The 22,290-nt window shown below is 46.5% G+C and overlaps 2 pseudogenes; both read right to left on the bottom strand.

Annotated features, from left to right (window-relative positions):
* LOC142358001 (large subunit ribosomal RNA) overlaps positions 1–5,099 on the bottom strand; it is a 7,291-nt pseudogene extending 2,192 nt beyond the window's left edge.
* A 1,683-nt stretch (positions 5,100–6,782) lies between these two features.
* Positions 6,783–6,934, bottom strand: LOC142358003 (5.8S ribosomal RNA; annotated as a pseudogene).
* Between the last annotated feature and the right edge of the window lie 15,356 nt (positions 6,935–22,290).

The following is a 22,290-nucleotide window of genomic DNA, read 5'->3' on the forward strand; positions in this document are numbered from 1 at the left end:
GCAACTTCTTGAAGAACACTGTCTGGGTGAGGGCTGCCACTGCTGGGTCCTCGTCTCTCATTAGTCTCGTCAGTCTGGATTCCTGCATCAGTGGTACCCTCTTCTGCAGCTCAGGTATGCCCAGTCCTCCATCGTCAACGTCTGCATGGAACATTTCCTTTGGGGTGTCTTTGGGCCATCTTAGGAACTGCCTCACCGTCCTCCTGATGACCCTGTCAATGCCTCCCAGGACCTGCTTCGTTGTCTTTGCAAGGACTAGCTGATGGTACACACTGGGTATGCAGTAGGTCTTGAGTATCCAGATTCGTTGCTGTGGTTTCAGGGGGGCTCTTCTCAGGTCATCTAGCTTCTTCTCCAGCTTCTTGATGGTGTTTGTCCTCGTACCATATGCCCCTGTCTCAATGCCCAGGTACTTGTAGAAGGACTCTGCTGTCATCACGGGGAGACCTCCTGCCCTGCTGCTGAACACTGTGTTAGGGTTTATCACTATCTGTCGGTCCCTTGGCACTGTGTCCACATCTAGGGTTGCACACTTCTTGGCATTGAGAGAGAGACCACATCTTTCCAGCCCTGTCTCCAGTCTGTTGATAGAGTCCTGAAGCCCTGTCTGCGTCTGAGCTAGCAACACAACGTCATCGGCAAAGGCGAGGTGATTCAGCTTTTCTGAGCCCATCTGGATTCCAGTCGTCTGGGGTAGAGTCTTCAGCACCCTGTTCATCACAAGGTTGAATAGGATTGGGGAGATGGGATCCCCCTGTCTGACCCCCTTGGATGGCTTCACCAAGCGTCTTGCTCCGTCGATCTCCAGAGTTGTGCCCTGTCTCTTGTAGCCCTTCATGATGTATCTGAGGATCTTGGGGTCTATGCCTGCTTCTAGTGCTGCTTCTGCCAGGGCCTTGTGGGTCACACTGTCAAAGGCCTTCTTCACATCTATGAAGGCCAGTTTGAGTCCCCGTCTCTGTGTCTTTGCCTCACTGATAATGCCCTGCAGCAGAAGAGAGTTGGTTGCCGTCCCATCTACCCTCTTGAAGCCCTTCTGTCTGATATTGTCGTCTAGGTCCTCAAGTCGTGCAGCTAAGCACTTGTGGAACACCCTGGCCAGTACACTTGCCACTGTGATGGGTCTGAAGTCCATTGGTTCCTGAGACCCTGCCACTTTGGGGATGAACACTGTTCTTCCACTAAGGAGCCACTCGGGTAGATGTTCAGCCAGCAGCCAGAGATTGAAGTGGGAGACCAACTTCTTGAAGGGGATGCAAGTCACCGTCTTCCTGCTCACCCTGTCTGGTCCAGAAGCTGTCTGTCCCATGGTCTGCACACACTTGGCCACTTCTTCGATGGTGATTGGAGTGACCCAACCCTGACCGCTGATTGTGCTTAGGTCTATTGTCTCTGCTTCCGTCTCAAGGAGTTGCTGCCAAGCATCAAGAAACCCTGTCTTGTCGGTGATGGGGTTGTGCTCACCAAACTTCTCCCATGACCCATCCATCACTGATGCCGCTGCCTTAGCCCTGTCACGTCTGTAAAGAGCCTGCAGTCTTGCATACTGGTGCCGTCTCATGCCCTTCTTGGATCGTCTAGGATGTTTGTGAGCCCTCTGTCCCCCATTCTTCCCTGGTTCTTGTGCAAGGGTTTGTAGCCACATCTGTCCCTCTCTCTCGACGTACTGGGTGAGATCGTCGTCCGTCATTCTGTGCCATTCACCCGGAGGAGGAAGAGCCAGCATCTCAAGGTCGATGCCCGTCTCAAGACAGTGTCTTGGTCTGTCTTCCTGCACAGTGTTTTCCTCCCTGTCATGTTCCTGCATCATTGCCACAAACTGTTGGTTCTTTCTCAAGCCCTTGAATGCCTCAGCGGATCGATGGGGGAACAGTCTTGCCAGTTGCTCATTCTCTTGCTTCTGGGATGCGGGATCAAGGCCCCTCATCGCTTCTCTGACCAGAGCCATTTCCTCAAGAGTCCACCTTGCATTAGATCTGCCTGTCTTCTGGGCCTGCATCTGGTGGTATGTATCTGGGTGCCTGCTTTTGGTGTGAAGTGAGAGACCAGTCTGTCCTTTGAAGGGTCCAGCACCACAGATTGAGCAGCACCAGTTGGGGGCTGTTGCTTGGCCACTCACGGGTTCCTGGGTGGGAGCCCTGCCCGCATGTGCTCCCTGTGATGCTTTCGTCTGTGATGCCCCTGACTTGTGACTTCTGGTCTTGTGCTGCTTCAGGCCGAGCTCACTCCTGAACGGACCCTGTCCGCAGATGTCGCAGGTCCACTTGGAGGCCACGTCTCCACAACTACTGGTGCTCACACTGTCTTGTCTGGCTGAGGCCAGATCTTTCTCATTGATTGTCTTCATCGTTGGGACTACTGTACCGAGGTACAGACTTTGGTTTTACCCAAAGTGGTTGGCGAACTTTTAAGGTGGTCAGCACACTTCACCGGACAGCCTTTGTTCTGGTATGACTCCGAAACCGTGGTTTTTAGTGGTTCGCCTTCCACGGACAGTCTTTGTTTTGGTGTGACTCCGAAACCGTGGTTTTAGTGGTTTGCCTTCCACGGACAGTCTTTGTTTTGGTATGACTCCGAAACCGTGGTTTGTTGAGTGGTTTTCCTTCCACTGGGCAAGTTTTTAAGGTTTGTCCATTCCGGGGACTATTGATGGTGTGCTTAGCTCAGCCACGAATGGCAGTTTCCAGCGAGACCTCGTGGAGGTTGCACACAGTCAACTAATCATCACTACTTAAGAGAGTCATAGTTAAGAGAGTCATAGTTACTCCCGCCGTTTACCCGCGCTTATTTGAATTTCTTCACTTTGACATTCAGAGCACTGGGCAGAAATCACATTGCGTCAACACCGTTTCACCAGCCATCGCAATGCTTTGTTTTAATTAAACAGTCGGATTCCCCTTGTCCGAACCAGTTCAGAGTTCGAGTGTTTTTTGTGCAACAGAATAGACCTAAAGCATATCAGCTAGCAGTCAAACCAAACGCCAACAACCCGAAGGCCATCGCACGCTTTAGCAGACCGAAGCGTCAAACTAAAGGCTTGTTACACCCACTCCTCAGAGCCAATCCTTCTTCCGAAGGTACGGATCTATTTTGCCGACTTCCCTTATCTACACTGTTCCAAGACCAGAGGCTTTTCACCTTGGGGACCTGATGCGGTAATCGGTACGATTCACTCTCCTGACATCTGCTAAGCCAAACTTTTATGTGCCACCAGGAACAATTGGGACACAGCAAATGCTGCTGTGCTCTTGCACGCTTCGAGCCTTATCTCTGATTGAATCAATTCCAAGGACTCTACAACGTGTTATAAAGAAAAGATAACTCTTCCCCAAGGTCCCAATGACAAAGTTCGACCTCAATGACGTTGCCGTCTCATTGCCAGGAGAGTAAGTTCGGGAATTTTAACCCGATGCTCTTTCGAGACTCAGCAGTTTTCAAGAAACCACTATTCAAGACTTTGGCATTAGCCTGTCTTTTAGAATCGACTAACTCATGTGCAAACGCTGTTCACATGAAAGCCTTTCCCGCTTCAGTCCTCAAAGTTCTCATTTGAGTACTTGCTACTTCCACCAAGATCTGCTCCATTGATCGCTTCGCGCATACACTTGCGTGCATACTTTAGCGCAATCAATGTGTCCTCCTACACATGAATATCATTTTTGAGCTGGTGAGGCTCTTTTTCTCTAATCTAACTTGCGTTAGATATTGATATTCATGGTTGGGTATAGGCCACGAGCTCTAGTGCCATCCATTTTCAGGGCTGATTGATTCGGCAGGTGAGTTGTTACACACTCCTTAGCGGATTTCAACTTCCATGACCACCGTCCTGCTGTCAGTATCAATCAACACCTTTTGTGGTGACTCATGAGCAAGTAGTTAGGCGCCTTAACCCAACTTTTGGTTCATCCCACATCGCCGGTTCTGCTTACCAAAAGCGGCCCACAAAAAGCTTGCATTCATAGTCCAAGTGCAATTAAGTCACAAGGACATCTCACCGATTTATAGTTTGAGAATAGGTGAAGGAAAAATTTTCCCCCATTCCTCTAATCATTCGCTTTAACCGATGAAATTGCTTTGCGAAGATTTTTCAATCTTGCTCAAGCTTTTGCTATCCTGAGGGAAACTTCGGAGGAAACCAGCTACTAGATGGTTCGATTAGTCTTTCGCCCCTATGCTCAGGTCAGACGATCGATTTGCACGTCAGAACCGCTTCGGGCTTCCACCATGGTTTCCCGTGGCTTCGCCCTGCCCAAGCATAGATCACCATCTTTCGGGTCGTGTGCTACTTGCTCTGGATCAGTCATGCAATAAGAGCAAAACCGTCCGTGGTTGCGGGACACCGAATCGGCGCCCTCACCACACAAAGTAGTGCAATTCATAAAAATTACACTGTTCACTTTCATTTCGCGTGTGCGCTTTCAATGAGCGACAACACTTGCAAGCAACTCACACTCCTTGGTCCGTGTTTCAAGACGGGCTGTAGAGAGCATTGAATAGGAAGTTGAGGTCAGACAGGCAATCAAGATCAATTTATCTCATTTTGTTTAGAATCAACAAGAAGAATTCCGAGGAAAACTTCTGCTCGATTCATTAACAAGATTTGCCAAAAGACGACAACTACACTACTCGGTAGCCGAGAATATAATATCAAGGCATTGAGTATGGTAACGCTCACTCCAGTTCCCCTTCAACAGTTTCACGTACTTTTCACTCTCTCTTCAGAGTGCTTTTCAACTTTCCCTCACGGTACTTGTTTACTATCGGTCTCGCTTTATAATTAGCTTTTGGAGAGACATATCTCCAGCTTCGAGTTGCACTTTCAAACAACTCTACTCATAGGAATGAGCCATTATGACTGGTATCGAAAATGACCTTTACAGGATTTTCACCTTCTTTGATGCTACTTTCCAGTAGACATCAGGACAAATTCACCAGTCTAGCATCAAACCATACCGGACACCGAGAAATGTTGCCATTTCTCTTCCCGATGAGCTTTTCCCTGTTCATTCGCCATTACTAAGGGATTCTCAGTTGATTTCTTTTCCTCCCCTTACTGATATGCTTAAGTTAAGGGGGTTCTCTCGCCCAATTCAGGTTATGTAGTTGATTGTCTCTTAATTGGTTCACTGACCAATATGAGACAGAAACCGATTCAGCAGTTTTGTTCGCTACTACTATCAAACACAGGTCGAAGTTTCCATTCAGTCATTAATTCCAACTTTCAAATGTTGTTGTTTCAGCTTTCGCTTACTAGAAGCAACATAATACTCGCTGCAATACAGACCTCGGGAAACCCTCACCGTGAATAAGGTTCACTCACATATTTCACTACATTTTGCGTGGGATTGGAGATGAGGCTACTCGTTCTTGCTCAGTACTAGGCTGAAAATTAACGAAACTTCGTTACAAACGTTCACATGTTGATGTTTCCGCTTTCGCGTACTCGAAACAACATAATACTAGTCTTTGTAATTTAGTTTCATAATTTCAACTGTTCTCATGCAGAATTTTTGCTCATTCTTATCCCAAATTTTGACCTGGCTACTAGTTACACTCCTTGTACTTATTGCAAAATGACCACAAATTTCAACAGCTTTCACATGTTGCTGTTTCGGCTTTCGCTTACTACAGTCAACATAATACTCGTTGCAAAATAAGTGCTCGGCATCTGCAATTTTCCAAAGACGAAGTTTCGCCAGTTCAATTTTCGCTCGCCAATTATGGCTACTAATTCACACGGTACTGAGCTCAACAACATTAAATTTGTTCAGCAAGACTTTCACATGTTGATGTTTTGGCTTTCGCCTACTAGAAGCAACATAATACTCGTCTTGTTAGCTCATTCAATGAGAATAGCTTTTCCCGTTGAGAATTTTTGCCTTCAATTGGCGTTGTAGTGAGTTTGGCTACTCAGATCACCAAATACTTGTGACAATTCGAACCAGAAATGTTTTCAATTTTCACATGCTGATGTTTCGGATTCAACCTACTAGAAGCAGCATAATACTTGTATTCAACAATTTCTGTATCAAATCCCAGTTTTCTCTGGTGCATCTTTGCCAAACTATTCCAAACTGCCTGAGTCTGAATACCAATTACAGGTACTAGTAAATGCACGTTACTAAGGACTATATAGTTCTAGGTTACTGTACACAACGACGTTCACATGTTGATGTTTCAGCTGCCGCTTACTAGAAACAACATAATACTTATCGTGCATACCTTTCCATAACTTGTCCTTTTCAGATGCATTAGTTTCCCTTTGTCTTGGCTTCTACAGTCAGACTGGCTACTAGTAACAGCACAGTACTAATCACATATCGTTCTACAGTTTGCAGACAACTTTCACATGTTGATGTTTCAGCTTTCGCCTACTAGAAACAACATAATACTCGCTGTATACATTTGTAGTTCTCTATGTAACTTTCATGTGAAGAAGTTTCGCCAGTCTTTTTGACTGTCTCAAATCTGAGTCATGCTTAGGCTACTAGTTGCTTCATAGTACTTATCGCCTCGAGATCATTGAACAAAACTTGATTTTCACATGTTGCTGTTTCAGCTTCCGCTTACTAGAAACAACATAATACTAGTCTCATTAAGTTCCGTCTCTTTGCAATTTTCTTATGAAGAAAATTCGCCATCACAATGACTCCAGCAGTTCTTGATCAAGGAATGCAATCATTGATCAGAATGCTATTATTTGAATCGGTTCTGCTTTAAGTGTTCCAATTTTATTGGAAGCACCAACAATAGAACATCAATGTGTTCAATCGAGAGTTATATAACCCTGAATCGGACGCAGTCAACAGCCGAAGCCGAGACCGCCTTTTGCGTTAGAGAGGTCGGTAAACAAATCTTGCGATTCATACCGAATTAACACATATAGCTGTGCTCCTCTTCGTAAAGCGAGCCAAGTGATCCCCTGTTGAAGGATGTATTTGGACCAATCTAGTAGCATTTGGTTTCCAACAAGCTCTCCCAAGTTAGCTTACTTATTGGGCTTTTCAACCAATTCGGTTGGCTACAAGCATCATCAAAGTACTAGCCACAGTTTGATCGCAAAATTCTACGACTTTCACATGTTGATGTTTCGGCTTGCGCTTAGCCTACTATAAGCAACATAATACTAGTCATATCATAGAGCGTGATCAGCTTGTGACGTTCTCATGATGAAGTTTCACCAACAGTGTCTCACTTCGAGCTTAAATCCAGCTACTAGTAACTACACAGTACTGACTGCAACGATAACTTTTATCTATACCTTTCACATGCTGCGCTTTCGGCCAGGGCCTACTAACGTCAACATAATACTCGATATAAACTTTTGTTCATGATGCAGCTTCCCCATGCAGAAGTTTCGCCTTCAAATGCTCTCTTGGCCATATGACGTAAGAAAAGGTTACTAGTAACATCACAGTACTAGCCACAGTTTGATTGCAAAATTCTACGACTTTCACATGTTGATGTTTCGGCTTGCGCTTAGCCTACTAGAAGCAACATAATACTAGTCATATCATAGAGCGTGATCAGCTTGTGACGTTCTCATGATGAAGTTTCACCAACAGTGTCTCATTTCGAGCTTAAATCCAGCTACTAGTAACTACACAGTACTGACTGCAACGCTAACTTTTATCTATACCTTTCACATGCTGCGCTTTCGGCCAGGGCCTACTAACGTCAACATAATACTCGATATAAACTTTTGTTCATGATGCAGCTTCCCCATGCAGAAGTTTCGCCTTCAAATGCTCTCTTGGCCATATGACGTAACACAAGGTTACTAGTAACATCACAGTACTAGCCACAATTTGATCGCAAAATTCTACGACTTTCACATGTTGATGTTTCGGCTTGCGCTTAGCCTACTAGAAGCAACATAATACTAGTCATATCATGGAGCGTGATCAGCTTGTGACGTTCTCATGATGAAGTTTCACCAACAGTGTCTCATTTCGAGCTTAAATCCAGCTACTAGTAACTACACAGTACTGACTGCAACGATAACTTTTATCTATACCTTTCACATGCTGCGCTTTCGGCCAGGGCCTACTAATGTCAACATAATACTCGATATAAACTTTTGTTCATGATGCAGCTTCCCCATGCAGAAGTTTCGCCTTCAAATGCTCTCTTGGCCATATGACGTAACACAAGGTTACTAGTAACATCACAGTACTAGCCACAATTTGATCGCAAAATTCTACGACTTTCACATGTTGATGTTTCGGCTTGCGCTTAGCCTACTAGAAGCAACATAATACTAGTCATATCATAGAGCTTGATCAGCTTGTGACATTCTCATGATGAAGTTTCACCAACAGTGTCTCATTTTGAGCTTAAATCCAGCTACTAGTAACTACACAGTACTGACTGCAACAATAACTTTTATCTATACCTTTCACATGCTGCGTTTTCGGCCAAGGCCTACTAACGTCAACATAATACTCGATATAAAATTTTGATCATGATGCAGCTTTCCCATGCAGAAGTTTCGCCTTCAAATGCTCTCTTGGCCATATGACGGAACACCAGGTTACTAGTAACATCACAGTACTAGCCACAGTTTGATTGCAAAATTCTACGACTTTCACATGTTGATGTTTCGGCTTGCGCTTAGCCTACTAGAAGCAACATAATACTAGTCATATCATAGAGCGTGATCAGCTTGTGACGTTCTCATGATGAAGTTTCACCAATAGTGTTTCATTCGAATTGGTTCTGCTTTAAGCTCTCCAATTGTTTTGGATGAACCAGTTTTGCCCTTCGAAGCCACTTTTGTGAGCTTTTGTGGGTCTTTACCAAGAGGATATACCTCAAGGCCTCTTTCAATTCCTTTAAGTTCTTTCAACTCCTTTACAGTTTCTAGGTTCACATAGCTGCAAACCTTATTTCTAGTTTTAAGTCTGGCCAACTTGGGGAGAGTTGGTGCAGACCGTGACCAATTCTAGTAGGATGCCACAACAAGAATGTGATCAACTTAGCTTGTCGATGAACCTGCCCCACATTCAAACAACTCTATCGCCTTTTCCTCGTATAGTTATATGCGAGGGCCTCTCATAGAGAGCGCTGTTAGCAACCTTTTCCACATAGACGATAAAGTTGTGAGTGTTTTGCACATGGCTGTTGTCATCACCACGTGACGAGTCAACTCAGCTTGACTCTCTACACTCCGACAAGCTTTGCACATACGCCTTTAGTTCAGTATGTGTCTTTAATCTGACTCCGGTGCCTCAAGCCGGAAAAATTGTCAGATTATGATCATTATCGGTTAGTCATCCCGATGCAAGATCGTATCGTACTGTCTTTGTCTACCTCCAGATTCCGAAGAACAGGAGGAGACTCTCCCAGACCTACATATCTGGGAGAATGTTCAGAGGGCGAGAAGCTGTGGATTACTCTCCCCTAAGAACTGACTAAACTTTACCCTCGTCCAAGGTAAGTTTATTTTAGCTAGCCTTCTATGTAAAGGATCTGAGGCTAAGCTGTGTTTTTTCGAGCCTTTGGCTCGGAGCAAGTTCAGTGGGCGCCCCGAGTAGCTCAACTCTTTCCCACTGAACAGCGCAACGCTCTGTCACTCGCTGGGATTTTTGCGTGTCGGTTCTAACCACGCGACTTGTGGACCTTTTTAGGCCTTTCTCATTCACAAGTCTATAGCTGGGCTTCTATAACCCAGCTTCTGAGATCTAGATAGCTGCAGTTCTGCTAGGCTGCTTTTGCTAACTAGTCTCCCTTTAAGCAGTCCCTTGCCATGACTGCTGAACTATGTATCCACACAAGTAGTTTTTGAGCTCGATACATAATTCGAGATTGGTTGCCAAGCAATCTCTAGCGACAGAGCGTCATGCGCACTACAGACATGGCCTCTACCAGCAGCCATGCCCGAAGGAATCAATCACTGATCCTTCCGCAGGTTCCCCTACGGAAACCTTGTTACGACTTTTACTTCCTCTAGACAATTAAGCTCGATCCGCTTCATCCCGTTGCCGGAGACCGAAGTCCCAACAGTAGGAATTTGCAATTCTTGCTTAACTATCCAATCAGTAGTAGCGACGGGCGGTGTGTACAAAGGGCAGGGACGTAATCCCTATGAGTTGTTGACTCATAAGTACCAGGAATTCCTGGTTCACGTCTGCAAGTTACAACAGACGATCCCCTTGAAGCGCTGTACTTTTCTCTGATTGCCCAGTCCATTTCGGACCAAGGGCTGAGTACTCAATCTAAAAGTACACAGTGTAGCGCGCGTGCAGTCCAGAACATCTAAGGGCATCACAGACCTGTTATAGCCTCACTTCATCTGCGGTATTTAATTCCGCATAGTTCCTCTAAGAAGTGTTTGAATTCACATATAGTGAATTTCATTATTTAGATGGAGAAGATCTCGTTCGTTATCGGAATTAACCAGACAGATCACTCCACTAACTAAGAACGGCCATGCACCACCGCCCATATAATCATGAAAGATATTCAATCTGTCAATCCTTAAGATGTCTGGACCGGGTGAGTTTTCCCGTGTTGAGTCAAATTAAGCCGCAGGCTCCACTCCTGGTGGTGCCCTTCCGTCAATTCCTTTAAGTTTCGATTTTGCAACCATACTTCCCCCGGAACCAATAAACTTTGGTTTCCCGGTTAATCTCTTGCCAAGTCAAGATCGACTTTGACAAATTGTAGGTTGGTATAGTTTATGGTCAGAATTACGAGGGTATCTAATCCTCTTCAATACTCTGACTTTCGTTCTTGATTAATGAAAACATTCTTGGCAAATGCTTTCGCAGTAGTTTGTCTTGCCACGATCCAAGAATTTCACCTCTAACGTAGCAATACAAATGCCCCCGTCTGTTCCTTTCAATCATTACCGCACTCAGCCAACCGGCATCAATCGAGTAGCGGGTCATTCTCCATTATTCCATGCTTTATTATTCGATCCCAAAGGATGCTTTGAACACTCTAATTTTCTCTGGGTGAAAACACCGTTTCCACAGTTCGTCACATTTAAGTGCAAACTATTTCTTCGATGCGAAGGATGAGCGGAACGAGTCAACAGATTTAACTGAAGACCATGTTGCCGTTCTACTCAAACAGATCCAACTATGAGCTTTTTAAACGCAGCAACTATTGCATACGCTTGTAGAGGCTGGTATTACCGCGGCTGCTGGCACCAGACTTGCCCTCTACTCGTTCATCAATGGAGCTTTTAAGTCCATTCCATTCTGATTACAAACCATAAAGGTTCATATCATTATTTCTAGTCACTACCTCCTCGTGCGGAGAGTGGGTAATTTGCGTGCCTGCTGCCTTCCTTGGATGTGGTAGCCGTTTCTAAGGCTCCCTCTCCGGAATCGAACCCTGATTCCCCGTTACCCGTCACAACCATGGTAGTCCGTTACACTACCATCATAGGTTGATAGGTCAGAAATTCGGAAGTTCCGTCCCCAAGCCGAAGCTATCTGGGATCTTTCAGTTACTAGGACTCATCACGGGATGTGTCTGTACTTAGCAAATCACCCGGTGTAGTCTTGTAAAAGTCTCCGACAGTGTCGGACAATCAGCATGCATTAGCTGCAGGGTTACCGCAGTTATTCATTTAGCTTGCAAATCAACTAATAGATAGTAACTGATTTAATGAGCCATTCGCGGTTCCACTTTTTCAAGCTTCGCTTGCACATGCATGGCTTAGTCTTTCAGACAAGCATATGGCAACTGACAGGATCAATCAGTTTAATTGTACTTTGAACAATCTTTCGATTTGTTCGAATTTAGAAAGACATAGCCTTGCGGCCTCGTCAATCTTGCTTTGAGCTTTTTAAATCACGAAGAGTTTCAATGCATGCTTTGGCATGGCTACTAGTTACTACACAGTACTCTACACACTTAGAGTTACCCACGATTACACATTTCACATGCTGATGTTTCGGCTCGCGCGTACTAGAAACAGCATAATACTATGTGTACTGGTAGATAGCGCTCTGTGAGCATTTCCCATGAGCAGGTTTTGCCCTCCAAATCTCTGTTCTACTGTTACCAATACCGGCTAACAACTGTATCATACTAGGGAGAATTGACTCATGATTTAAAAACCAGATGTTCACATGTCGATGTTTCGGCTCTCGCCTACTAGAAACAACATAATACTAGTCTGTTAAAAATCTCAATCACGCCGCCTCTTCAGATACAGAAGTTTTACCTTTTATTGGTTAGAGAACAGCTTTCCAGCTGTCGACATGGTTACTAGTAACAACACCGTACTCAACACAAAAACTTTTCAACTTCACAACTTTCACATGCTGATGTTTCTGCTTTCGCATACTAGAAACAGCATAATACTTATTGTTTTGTCAAGTAATTTGTGTGTCTTTCCCATGTGAAGTTTCACCGGTCAACAATGTTTCCCTGACCAATTACGGCTACTAGTAGCTGTATAATACTAGGGAAAATGATTGAGGATTTAATATCAGATTTTCACATGTTGATGTTTCGGCTTTCGCCTACTAGAAACAACATAATACTAGTCTGCTAAGAAATCTCGCTCAAATTGCCTTTTCACATACAGAAGTTTCACCTTCTATTGGTTAGAGAACAGTTCTCAGCTGTCGACATGGTTACTAGTAACAACATCGTACTCAACACAAAAATTCTTCAACTTCACAACTTTCACATGCTGATGTTTCTGCTTTCGCGTACTAGAAACAGCATAATACTTATTGCTTTGTCAAGAAGTGTGTGTGTCTTTCCCATGCGAAAGTTTCACCGGTCAGCAATAATTGCCGTGTCCAATTAAGGTTACTCATAGCTGTATAATACTAGGGAAAATGATTGAGGATTTAATATCAGATTTTCACATGTTGATGTTTCGGCTTTCGCCTACTAGAAACAACATAATACTAGTCTGCTAATAAATCTCGCTCAAATTGCCTTTTCACATACAGAAGTTTCACCTCTTCTTGGTCACTGTACAGATGATGCTGTCTGTTCTTTATTTGGTTCTGCTTATTATAAGGAGGGGCATCACTCCTTCCTCCTTGGTTTGCATGCATTAAGCCTGCTTTGTGAAAAGCGTATCTTTCTAGCTTTTCTTCGCCTTACTCGAGTAGGACGATACAATCCAGACATTAGTCAGTCTTGGTGTAAAGTCACTGAGTATTATTCGGTTCTGCTTTATTCAGCAATATGCTGTATAATTGTTGTAATTTGCGAACATATTTGTTCTCAGTTCCGAACTACTAGCGACGACAGATTACCAGCGGTCATGAGCCATCAAGGTAGTTCTTTGGTGCATCAAGTAGAGAGGTGCCATCAAACAACACTTCCCTAATAATGCTACACACATAGAATTTGCTACAGTGCAGCTTTTTACTTTGCAAAATTTGCGCACAAATTTTGCATAGAATAAATGTTTTATCAAGATTTTTAGATCCCCTCCCTTGAGAGAACGTTACTCCTTTAAGTGAACACCCCGCGGCGTCCTGTTGTTATTGCTTATAACCATTTCGCAAGCCGGAGGCATAATGCACTACGCAAGCCGCTACTTTGGCACAGAGGCACCTAGTTTTACACCCGGGACTTCAGGTGGCCCAGTTTTACACCCAGTACAGCGGTGCCAGTTGGTAACCCGGTGGATCCTCGGAGACCAGACATGATCATAGATCAAACCCGATGTATGCTACTCCTGAACGTATAGTATCTCCACTGTGCAATGAAATTATCGTTCGTTTCGGGCCTTCCTATACGTTCAGCAGACAATCGCTAGGAATTCACCTCGTGACCCGTGGTGACCACACTGGATTTCAAGTTTATTGATTTGGACAGACCTGTCATTTATTTTGCTTTTCAGCTTCAGTTCTGCTCGATCTAGCTTGCCTAAGGCTTGATCTCGCTTTGCTCACCCCTGTAGGAGCCTCTACTAGTACCACTCGGAGTAATGGGGAATCCACCAGACCTAATCGATGAATGCCATCAAACAACAAACATCATACCCGGCTTCATCAGGCATATTTTATTACTTCCGAGAGGTACTTTAGTATCAGATCTTTCTCCATGCCTCTTATGAGGACCCGTCAGACCTTTCGGTTTATCGTTTAGCTTCAGTCCTGCTCGATCTAGCTTTCCCAAGGCTCGATCTAGCTCTATTCGCCCCACTAGAGGGCTCTCTAAGACCCCTCGGTCTTAGTGTTAGCTCCGGTACTGCTCGGTCGTGCTTGCTGAAGGCCCGACCCAGCTTTAGTTAGATTCTCGTACTTTCTCTTGGCCTCTCTAGGAGGACCAGACAGACCTCTCGGTCTATCGTTTAGCTTCAGTCCTGCTCGATCTAGCTTGCCCAAGGCTTGATCAAGCTCTATTCGCCCCGCTAGAGGGCTCTCTAAGACCCCTCGGTCTTAGTGTTATCTTCTGTAATGCCTAACCAAGCTTACTACAGGCCTTGGTCAGGTCTTTATCGGTCACCGATTAGTAACAGACCAATCATAGGGCCTTCCACCCTATCCGGGTTGAGGTCTTTAGTCCAGCCATATTTTGACAAGACACCTCTCCCTAATAATGCCCCACACATAGAATTACTGTCCATGCAGTATTTAACTTGTGTTTTTTTCTAAAATTTGATTTTCACTTTTTGGAGGTTCATTTGCTCCTCTGACACTCTTTCAGCTTCAATCTTACTCGATCTAGCTTTCCCAAGGCTCGATCTAGCTCTATTCGCCCCACTAGAGGGCTCTCTAAGACACTTCGGTCTTAGTGTTAGCTCCGGTCTTGCTCAATCGTGCTTGCTGAAGGCGCGATCAAGCTTTAGTTAGCTTCTCGTACTTCCTCTTGGCCTCTCTAGGAGGACCAGACAGACCTCTCGGTCTATCGTTTAGCTTCAGTCCTGCTCGATCTAGCTTTCCCAAGGCTCGATCTAGCTCTATTCGCCCTGCTAGAGGGCTCTCTAAGACCCCTCGGTCTTAGTGTTAGCTCCGGTACAGCTCGGTCGTGCTTGCTGAAGGCCCGATCAAGCTTTAGTTAGATTCTCGTACTTTCTCTTGGCCTCTCTAGGAGGACCAGACAGACCTCTCGGTCTATCGTTTAGCTTCAGTCCTGCTTGATCTAGCTTTCCCAAGGCTCGATCTAGCTCTATTCGCCCTGCTAGAGGGCTCTCTAAGACCCCTCGGTCTTAGTGTTAGCTCCGGTACAGCTCGGTCGTGCTTGCTGAAGGCCCGATCAAGCTTTAGTTAGCTTCTCGTACTTTCTCTTGGCCTCTCTAGGAGGACCAGACAGACCTCTCGGTCTATCGTTTAGCTTCAGTCCTGCTCGATCTAGCTTTCCCAAGGCTCGATCTAGATCTATTCGCCCTGCTAGAGGGCTCTCTAAGACCCCTCGGTCTTAGTGTTAGCTCCGGTACAGCTCGGTCGTGCTTGCTGAAGGCCTGATCAAGCTTTAGTTAGCTTCTCGTACTTTCTCTTGGCCTCTCTAGGAGGACCAGACAGACCTTTCGGTCTCTTGCTTAGCTTCAGTCCTGCTCGATCTAGCTTTCCCAAGGCTCGATCTAGCTCTATTCGCCCCGCTAGAGGGCTCTCTAAGACCCCTCGGTCTTAGTGTTAACTCCTGTAATGCCTAACCAAGCTTACTACAGGCCTTGGTCAGGTCTTTATCGGTCACCGATTAGTAACAGACCGATCATGGGGCCTTCCACCCTATCCGGGTTGAGGTCTTTAGTCCAGCCATATTTTGACAAGACACCTCCCCCTAATAATGCCCCACACATAGAAATACTGTCCATGCAGTATTTAACTTGTGTTTTTTCTAAAATTTGATTTTCACTTTTTGGAGGTTCATTTGCTCCTCTGACACTCTTTCAGCTTCAATCTTACTCGATCTAGCTTTCCCAAGGCTCGATCTAGCTCTATTCGCCCCACCAGAGGGCTCTCTAAGACACTTCGGTCTTAGTGTTAGCTCCGGTCTTGCTCAATCGTGCTTGCTGAAGGCGCGATCAAGCTTTAGTTAGCTTCTCGTACTTTCTCTTGGCCTCTCTAGGAGGACCAGACAGACCTCTCGGTCTATCGTTTAGCTTCAGTCCTGCTCGATCTAGCTTTCCCAAGGCTCGATCTAGCTCTATTCGCCCCGCTAGAGGGCTCTCTAAGACCCCTCGGTCTTAGTGTTAGCTCCGGTACAGCTCGGTCGTGCTTGCTGAAGGCCCGATCAAGCTTTAGTTGGCTTCTCGTACTTTCTCTTGGCCTCTCTAGGAGGACCAGACAGACCTCTCGGTCTCTTGCTTAGCTTCAGTCCTGCTCGATCTAGCTTGCCCAAGGCTTGATCAAGCTCTATTCGCCCCGCTAGAGGGCTCTCTAAGACCCCTCGGTCTTAGTGTTAGCTCCGGTACAGCTCGGTCGTGCTTGCTGAAGGCCCGATCAAGCTTTAGTTAGCTTCTCGTTTTTTCTCTTGGCCTCTCTAGGAGGACCAGACAGACCTCTCGGTCTATCGTTTAGCTTCAGTCCTGCTCGATCTAGCTTTCCCAAGGCTCGATCTAGCTCTATTCGCCCCGCTAGAGGGCTCTCTAAGACCCCTCGGTCTTAGTGTTAGCTCCGGTACAGCTCGGTCGTGCTTGCTGAAGGCCCGATCAAGCTTTAGTTGGCTTCTCGTACTTTCTCTTGGCCTCTCTAGGAGGACCAGACAGACCTCTCGGTCTATCCTTTAGCTTCAGTCCTGCTCGATCTAGCTTTCCCAAGGCTCGATCTAGCTCTATTCGCCCCGCTAGAGGGCTCTCTAAGACCCCTCGGTCTTAGTGTTATCTCCTGTAATGCCTAACCAAGCTTACTACAGGCCTTGGTCAGGTCTTTATCGGTCACCGATTAGTAACAGACCGATCATAGGGCCTTCCACCCTATCTGGGTTGAGGTCTTTAGTCCAGCCATATTTTGACAAGACACCTCCCCCTAATAATGCCCCACACATAGAATTACTGTTTATGCAGCTTTTCACTTGTGAAATTTTTAATTTTCGCAATTATTATAGAATAAGTGTTTGCGCAGCTTTTCATAGGTCGAGCTCTAGCTAGCTAGCTCAAGCAAGCTAGCTAGCTAGCTCAAGCTCAAGCTATCTAGCTCAAGCTCAAGCCAGCTAGCTCAAGCTCAAGCTAGCTAGCTAGCTCAAGCTCAAGCTAGCTAGCTAGCTCAAGCTCAAGCTAGCTAGCTCAAGCTCAAGCTAGCTAGCTCAAGCTCAAGCTAGCTAGCTAGCTCAAGCTCAAGCTCAAGCTAGCTAGCTCAAGCTCAAGCTCAAGCTAGCTAGCTAGCTCAAGCTCAAGCTAGCTAGCTAGCTCAAGCTCAAGCTAGCTAGCTAGCTCAAGCTCAAGCTAGCTAGCTCAAGCTCAAGCTCAAGCTCAAGCTAGCTAGCTAGCTCAAGCTAGCTAGCTAGCTCAAGCTCAAGCTAGCTAGCTAGCTCAAGTTCAAGCTAGCTAGCTAGCTCAAGCTCAAGCTAGCTAGCTAGCTCAAGCTCAAGCTAGCTAGCTCAAGCTCAAGCTAGCTAGCTCAAGCTCAAGCTAGCTAGCTAGCTCAAGCTCAAGCTCAAGCTAGCTAGCTCAAGCTCAAGCTCAAGCTAGCTAGCTAGCTCAAGCTCAAGCTAGCTAGCTAGCTCAAGCTCAAGCTCAAGCTAGCTAGCTAGCTCAAGTTCAAGCTAGCTAGCTAGCTCAAGCTCAAGCTAGCTAGCTCAAGCTCAAGCTAGCTAGCTCAAGCTCAAGCCAGCTAGCTCAAGCTCAAGCTCAAGCTAGCTAGCTAGCTCAAGCACAAGCTAGCTAGCTAGCTCAATCTCAAGCTAGCTAGCTCAAGCTCAAGCTAGCTAGCTCAAGCTCAAGCTAGCTAGCTAGCTCAAGCTCAAGCTCAAGCTAGCTAGCTCAAGCTCAAGCTCAAGCTAGCTAGCTAGCTCAAGCTCAAGCTAGCTAGCTAGCTCAAGCTCAAGCTCAAGCTAGCTAGCTCAAGCTCAAGCTCAAGCTAGCTAGCTAGCTCAAGCTCAAGCTGGCTAGCTAGCTCAAGCTCAAGCTAGCTAGCTAGCTCAAGCTCAAGCTAGCTAGCTCAAGCTCAAGCTCAAGCTCAAGCTAGCTAGCTAGCTCAAGCTAGCTAGCTAGCTCAAGCTCAAGCTAGCTAGCTAGCTCAAGTTCAAGCTAGCTAGCTAGCTCAAGCTCAAGCTAGCTAGCTAGCTCAAGCTCAAGCTAGCTAGCTCAAGCTCAAGCTAGCTAGCTCAAGCTCAAGCTAGCTAGCTAGCTCAAGCTCAAGCTCAAGCTAGCTAGCTCAAGCTCAAGCTCAAGCTAGCTAGCTAGCTCAAGCTCAAGCTAGCTAGCTAGCTCAAGCTCAAGCTAGCTAGCTAGCTCAAGTTCAAGCTAGCTAGCTAGCTCAAGCTCAAGCTAGCTAGCTCAAGCTCAAGCTAGCTAGCTCAAACTCAAGCTAGCTAGCTAGCTCAAGTTCAAGCTAGCTAGCTAGCTCAAGCTCAAGCTAGCTAGCTAGCTCAAGCTCAAGCTAGCTAGCTCAAGCTCAAGCTAGCTAGCTCAAGCTCCAGCTAGCTAGCTAGCTCAAGCTCAAGCTCAAGCTAGCTAGCTCAAGCTCAAGCTCAAGCTAGCTAGCTAGCTCAAGCTCAAGCTAGCTAGCTAGCTCAAGCTCAAGCTAGCTAGCTAGCTCAAGTTCAAGCTAGCTAGCTAGCTCAAGCTCAAGCTAGCTAGCTCAAGCTCAAGCTAGCTAGCTCAAGCTCAAGCCAGCTAGCTCAAGCTCAAGCTCAAGCTAGCTAGCTAGCTCAAGCACAAGCTTGCTAGCTAGCTCAAGCTCAAGCTAGCTAGCTCAAGCTCAAGCTAGCTAGCTCAAGCTCAAGCTAGCTAGCTCAAGCTCAAGCTCAAGCTAGCTAGCTAGCTCAAGCACAAGCTTGCTAGCTAGCTCAAGCTCAAGCTAGCTAGCTCAAGCTCAAGCTAGCTAGCTCAAGCTCAAGCTAGCTAGCTAGCTCAAGCTCAAGCTCAAGCTAGCTAGCTCAAGCTCAAGCTCAAGCTAGCTAGCTGGCTCAAGCTCAAGCTAGCTAGCTAGCTCAAGCTCAAGCTAGCTAGCTAGCTCAAGCTCAAGCTAGCTAGCTCAAGCTCAAGCTCAAGCTAGCTAGCTAGCTCAAGCTAGCTAGCTAGCTCAAGCTCAAGCTAGCTAGCTAGCTCAAGTTCAAGCTAGCTAGCTAGCTCAAGCTCAAGCTAGCTAGCTAGCTCAAGCTCAAGCTAGCTAGCTCAAGCTCAAGCTAGCTAGCTCAAGCTCAAGCTAGCTAGCTAGCTCAAGCTCAAGCTCAAGCTAGCTAGCTCAAGCTCAAGCTCAAGCTAGCTAGCTAGCTCAAGCTCAAGCTAGCTAGCTAGCTCAAGCTCAAGCTAGCTAGCTAGCTCAAGTTCAAGCTAGCTAGCTAGCTCAAGCTCAAGCTAGCTAGCTCAAGCTCAAGCTAGCTAGCTCAAGCTCAAGCCAGCTAGCTCAAGCTCAAGCTCAAGCTAGCTAGCTAGCTCAAGCACAAGCTAGCTAGCTAGCTCAAGCTCAAGCTAGCTAGCTCAAGCTCAAGCTAGCTAGCTCAAGCTCAAGCTAGCTAGCTAGCTCAAGCTCAAGCTCAAGCTAGCTAGCTCAAGCTCAAGCTCAAGCTAGCTAGCTAGCTCAAGCTCAAGCTAGCTAGCTAGCTCAAGCTCAAGCTAGCTAGCTCAAGCTCAAGCTCAAGCTAGCTAGCTAGCTCAAGCTCAAGCTAGCTAGCTAGCTCAAGCTCAAGCTAGCTAGCTAGCTCAAGCTCAAGCTAGCTAGCTCAAGCTCAAGCTCAAGCTCAAGCTAGCTAGCTAGCTCAAGCTAGCTAGCTAGCTCAAGCTCAAGCTAGCTAGCTAGCTCAAGTTCAAGCTAGCTAGCTAGCTCAAGCTCAAGCTAGCTAGCTAGCTCAAGCTCAAGCTAGCTAGCTCAAGCTCAAGCTAGCTAGCTCAAGCTCAAGCTAGCTAGCTAGCTCAAGCTCAAGCTCAAGCTAGCTAGCTCAAGCTCAAGCTCAAGCTAGCTAGCTAGCTCAAGCTCAAGCTAGCTAGCTAGCTCAAGCTCAAGCTAGCTAGCTAGCTCAAGTTCAAGCTAGCTAGCTAGCTCAAGCTCAAGCTAGCTAGCTCAAGCTCAAGCTAGCTAGCTCAAACTCAAGCTAGCTAGCTAGCTCAAGTTCAAGCTAGCTAGCTAGCTCAAGCTCAAGCTAGCTAGCTAGCTCAAGCTCAAGCTAGCTAGCTCAAGCTCAAGCTAGCTAGCTCAAGCTCAAGCTAGCTAGCTAGCTCAAGCTCAAGCTCAAGCTAGCTAGCTCAAGCTCAAGCTCAAGCTAGCTAGCTAGCTCAAGCTCAAGCTAGCTAGCTAGCTCAAGCTCAAGCTAGCTAGCTAGCTCAAGTTCAAGCTAGCTAGCTAGCTCAAGCTCAAGCTAGCTAGCTCAAGCTCAAGCTAGCTAGCTCAAGCTCAAGCCAGCTAGCTCAAGCTCAAGCTCAAGCTAGCTAGCTAGCTCAAGCACAAGCTTGCTAGCTAGCTCAAGCTCAAGCTAGCTAGCTCAAGCTCAAGCTAGCTAGCTCAAGCTCAAGCTAGCTAGCTCAAGCTCAAGCTCAAGCTAGCTAGCTAGCTCAAGCACAAGCTTGCTAGCTAGCTCAAGCTCAAGCTAGCTAGCTCAAGCTCAAGCTAGCTAGCTCAAGCTCAAGCTAGCTAGCTAGCTCAAGCTCAAGCTCAAGCTAGCTAGCTCAAGCTCAAGCTCAAGCTAGCTAGCTAGCTCAAGCTCAAGCTAGCTAGCTAGCTCAAGCTCAAGCTAGCTAGCTAGCTCAAGCTCAAGCTAGCTAGCTCAAGCTCAAGCTCAAGCTAGCTAGCTAGCTCAAGCTAGCTAGCTAGCTCAAGCTCAAGCTAGCTAGCTAGCTCAAGTTCAAGCTAGCTAGCTAGCTCAAGCTCAAGCTAGCTAGCTAGCTCAAGCTCAAGCTATCTAGCTCAAGCTCAAGCTAGCTAGCTCAAGCTCAAGCTAGCTAGCTAGCTCAAGCTCAAGCTCAAGCTAGCTAGCTCAAGCTCAAGCTCAAGCTAGCTAGCTAGCTCAAGCTCAAGCTAGCTAGCTAGCTCAAGCTCAAGCTAGCTAGCTAGCTCAAGTTCAAGCTAGCTAGCTAGCTCAAGCTCAAGCTAGCTAGCTCAAGCTCAAGCTAGCTAGCTCAAGCTCAAGCCAGCTAGCTCAAGCTCAAGCTCAAGCTAGCTAGCTAGCTCAAGCTCAAGCTCAAGCTCAAGCTAGCTAGCTAGCTCAAGTTCAAGCTAGCTAGCTAGCTCAAGCTCAAGCTAGCTAGCTCAAGCTCAAGCTAGCTAGCTCAAGCTCAAGCCAGCTAGCTCAAGCTCAAGCTCAAGCTAGCTAGCTAGCTCAAGCTCAAGCTAGCTAGCTCAAGCTCAAGCTAGCTAGCTAGCTAGCTCAAGCTCAAGCTCAAGCTAGCTAGCTCAAGCTCAAGCTCAAGCTAGCTAGCTCAAGCTCAAGCTCAAGCTAGCTAGCTCAAGCTCAAGCTCAAGCTAGCTAGCTCAAGCCCAAGCTCAAGCTAGCTAGCTAGCTCAAGCTCAAGCTAGCTAGCTCAAGCTCAAGCTCAAGCTCAAGCTAGCTAGCTAGCTAGCTCAAGCTCAAGCTCAAGCTAGCTAGCTAGCTCAAGCTCAAGCTAGCTAGCTCAAGCTCAAGCTAGCTAGCTAGCTCAAGTTCAAGCTAGCTAGCTAGCTCAAGCTCAAGCTAGCTAGCTAGCTCAAGCTCAAGCTAGCTAGCTCAAGCTCAAGCTAGCTAGCTCAAGCTCAAGCTAGCTAGCTAGCTCAAGCTCAAGCTCAAGCTAGCTAGCTCAAGCTCAAGCTCAAGCTAGCTAGCTAGCTCAAGCTCAAGCTAGCTAGCTAGCTCAAGCTCAAGCTAGCTAGCTAGCTCAAGTTCAAGCTAGCTAGCTAGCTCAAGCTCAAGCTAGCTAGCTCAAGCTCAAGCTAGCTAGCTCAAACTCAAGCTAGCTAGCTAGCTCAAGTTCAAGCTAGCTAGCTAGCTCAAGCTCAAGCTAGCTAGCTAGCTCAAGCTCAAGCTAGCTAGCTCAAGCTCAAGCTAGCTAGCTCAAGCTCAAGCTAGCTAGCTAGCTCAAGCTCAAGCTCAAGCTAGCTAGCTCAAGCTCAAGCTCAAGCTAGCTAGCTAGCTCAAGCTCAAGCTAGCTAGCTAGCTCAAGCTCAAGCTAGCTAGCTAGCTCAAGTTCAAGCTAGCTAGCTAGGTCAAGCTCAAGCTAGCTAGCTCAAGCTCAAGCTAGCTAGCTCAAGCTCAAGCCAGCTAGCTCAAGCTCAAGCTCAAGCTAGCTAG

This window comes from Convolutriloba macropyga, unplaced genomic scaffold (assembly GCF_964194025.1).
Source record: "Convolutriloba macropyga unplaced genomic scaffold, txConMacr16.3 SCAFFOLD_739, whole genome shotgun sequence".
NCBI lineage: Eukaryota > Metazoa > Xenacoelomorpha > Acoela > Convolutidae > Convolutriloba > Convolutriloba macropyga.